The 3,655-nt window shown below is 41.5% G+C and overlaps 1 long non-coding RNA gene across 1 annotated transcript in view; it reads left to right on the plus strand.

Annotated features, from left to right (window-relative positions):
- Positions 1 to 1,358: 1,358 nt before the first annotated feature.
- The window catches only part of LOC113471710, a 6,982-nt gene continuing 4,685 nt past the window's right edge, over positions 1,359 to 3,655 (plus strand). The window contains exon 1 of the long non-coding RNA XR_003394305.1: positions 1,359 to 1,462. This is a non-coding gene — a long non-coding RNA (uncharacterized LOC113471710). The remainder of the gene's footprint in view (positions 1,463 to 3,655) is intronic.

Below are 3,655 nucleotides of genomic sequence, written 5' to 3' on the forward strand. Positions count from 1 at the left end.
AAGAAACAAAAAAAAAGAGAGAGAGAGAGAGAGAGAGAGAGAGAGAGAGGACAGAGGACAGAGGGAGAGGAGAGAGATAGAGAGAGAGACAGAGAGGAGAGAGAGGGAGGGAGAGAGAGACAGGGAGAGAGAAAGAGAGAGAGAGAAGAGAGGGAGAGGAGAGAGAGGGAGGGAGAGAGTTATGGTATGGGCCTAAAGACTGATACATGAAGGTCTGTATTTTTGTGGTTTTTAGTCCGTCCTTCCTTTATTATTATTATTACAATAGTAATAAAAAGGTATAAGGGACGGACTATTGTATTTAGACTTATCTCGGACACGAAGCCCAAGTTAGGAAAATGACCCACAGAACCTTGTTGGAAATGATGAGATCTACCTACACATACCCTGAGCCGTTGTCCGTATTTTTCTGGCGCACCCTGTATACCTATCCTTGCCTTGAGATATCATTAGTGTGAGAAGATTAGGTACGCTAACGAGTTATGCAGATAGTTGCTCTTCTAAACTTTTTTTTTATGAGGTTTGATAGAGGAAACTGTAACTGCTTAGGTCTCATCATTCCGAAAGCGAAGAAAAAAGGAGACAGTATAGGAGAAAGCCAGCCGTTCCGAGAACGGATCTTATCTGTTATATTGTTCTTAATTGGCATAATTAGATTAATTTTGCATGCTAAGCAGACTTCTTTGTTAGGATGATCAACAACTCCATTAACTTCATCTACTATTTCAGTTTTATTACCTCCTAGGGCCAGTCTAGTTAGCTTGGACGGTAAGGCGACTGCCTTGTAAGCGTTAGGTCGCGGGAGCGTTTCCCGCCCAGGGCGAACTTTATACTGAACAGATAAGGTTCGTTCTCGGAACGGCTGGCTAACTCCTATCCTGTCCTCCATCTCTCTTTGATTTCGGTCGAAAAGACCTCCGTTGACTTCGTTGTTAGAGTTCTCCCTATCAAACCTCTTAACAATATCATCAACTCGCCGAATCCTTAAGGCATGGCCGTTCATGTCACTTATTCATTTAGTGGTCTTGCTCGGCGTAGCTTAACAAAAACGAACATGAAAATAGCCTATAACCTTCACGGGAGTGTAAGCAATAAGTTGACAAAGTTTCATAGCAATCGGATGTGCGGTTTGACCAGGCATAAAGTTCGAACAAACAAACAAACATTCATTTTTATATTCATCAATAAACAAAAGATTGTGTAACAGTCATTTTTCGGTAGATATGGCCCCTTCCTCTTACTTCTCCTCTCCTTCCTTTTCATTCTTCTCCTTCCTATCCTTCTTTTTCTCCTCCTCCTCCTCCCCTTTTCTCTCTCTTTACTCTATTATTCTACCTTCAGAATGCTTCTTACCATAGAGAGGGAGCGTTGAGCTCCACCCGACTCATGTTTCCTCTCACATCCAGGAGTACCAGGAGTTGTGCTCTTCAGACTGAGACTTTTGTTCGAATTCCGGGTCGAGGTTTTACTAAATCTCTTCATGGTAGAGGCGCATGGCAGGGGTGGTTGTGTGGAAGAGCTTATTTTTAATAATCCTGTCAAGTTGTTATCATTTTTTTCTTTAAGAAAGATTTTTTTTTTTTAAAATAATATTATTAGATAGGTAATTGACTTTTTTTGAGGTAGATATCTTCTTAGGTAGACTTCTTCCCTTTAACGTGTGGAGATGACAGATATACAAAATAGTGGAGATCACAAAAATACCACTTCAAGGACTTTCTCGAGGGAGTTTTCATGTTTTCGTTTTTATCTTTAGTGGTGGGAAACTTTGTTCAAATTGTCCAAAACCGGTCTTACCAACCGCATATTTTGGCTTAATACTTACGACAAATTTGGACTCATTTACCACAAATTTTAACTTACTTAGGTATGACAAATTTAGCCTTATTTACAACAAATTTGTGGGAAACTTTGTTCAAACTGTCCAAAACCGGTCTTACCAACCGCTTAATACTTACGACAAATTTGGACTCATTTACCACAAATTTTAACTTACTTAGGTATGACAAATTTAGCCTTATTTACAACAAATTAAATGGCTCACGGCAAGGGATAGAGGGAGATTATAGCTGGCAAAAATTGGTGGGCACTTGGTGGTGAAATATTCCGTCTGTGAACAAAAGAGGAAAAATAAGTATAATTAGTGTCAGCTTAGAACAAGTTGTTCCATTATACTAAAAATAGGATATGAACACCGGTTTCAGAGGATGGTCTTTATAGAGATTAATATTGGTCGTGGGTTAGATACAACTCTAGGGGCCCCCTGTCTATAATTTGGAGCTTCCAATCCCCCCACCCCCTTCGTCAATCGACTTAAGAATCAGGGAGCTCTTAAGATGAAAACTTGAGGGGGAGAAAAAGTATATAGGTGGTACGCCGCGCCGCTCAGTGCAATAGTCCTAAACTAAAATGGACGCGGCACATCAGGGATCAGGAAGAGACCGCCTTAACATAATAATAACGCCGCGCCGCTACGAGCTTTATTGCTCAAGGGCAGCGATTCCCAAACAGTGCTGGAAGGATTTTCAGCCCCCCCCGGAAATGCGTCTGGTAAAGTTGAGTCACATAAAATATGGTAAAGGGGCCGCGGAGCGTTCACAATTAAAAAACGGGGGCCGCGTAGAGAAAAAGTTTGGGAACCGCTGCTCGAGGGCAATTGGGCAGTCTAGTCCAGGACTCTAGGGTCAGGCAAACGTGCAGGTAAGTTCAATTCGCAAGTTATTGCCTCGCGGACATGCCTATATTATGTAGGTAATAAGTTTCAACATGCTCTCTCATCTCTGCATGATTTCTTTGCATGTTGGTTTCCAATATGCCCATGGGTAAAATTAATAATACCTAGCGGTCTTAGTGCACTTGTTTCAGCATTTGTTAAATAAGAAGCATACTAGACTGAGTAGTTCAGTGAACCCTAGATAAAAAAAGCTCCCTAAAGAACCCCTAAAACTTGTAACGGTCCAAAATCTAATGGACAAATTTAAAATTCAACACCGTTCGGCAACAGAATCGTTGGTTAAAACAAGGACTTGTTTCGCAACAATCTCAGGGCCGGATTAGCCCCCCGCGGGGCCCGGGGCAGTTTCAAAGGCGCGGGGCCCCCAGTTTGGGCTGATCGAACTTAAAATTTTCAGCGCCGCAGGCGAAATTTTTCAAAGAGTAGGTAGATATGTGCCTCATGCTTTGTCACAAGTTAATTTTTGACGTACCTAATTCGTAGATATTTTCTTATCCTAATTTTCGCTGAACGCTAAAGTGAGCAAAATAAAATAGAGTGCCGCAGGCGAAATTTTTGAAAATTTTGCTAGATATTTTCTTATCCTAATTTTAGCTGAACGCTAAAGTGAGCAAAATAAATTAGAGCACCGCAGGCGAAATTTTTGAAAATTTTGGTCCACAATCTTGAGAAATCCAGTCTCATCAAAAGTAAATTTTTCAGCGCCGCAGGCGATTTTTTTTTTTAGAAAAAACCCATAATATCTAGTGTAAGTCCTCAAAGCGCGGGGCCCCCAAAAGCGCGGGGCCCGTGGCAGTCTGCCATTCTGCCTTATGGGTAATCCGGCCCTGAAGCAAATAAAAGGTTTCAAAGTCGAACAGCGCGCAGCGCCAAAGAAAAAAATGTACGAAATCAGCAGCAAGTCCAAAATATCTGTAAGAT

This window comes from Diaphorina citri, unplaced genomic scaffold (assembly GCF_000475195.1).
Source record: "Diaphorina citri unplaced genomic scaffold, Diaci psyllid genome assembly version 1.1 scaffold2846, whole genome shotgun sequence".
In the NCBI taxonomy this organism is placed as follows: domain Eukaryota; kingdom Metazoa; phylum Arthropoda; class Insecta; order Hemiptera; family Psyllidae; genus Diaphorina; species Diaphorina citri.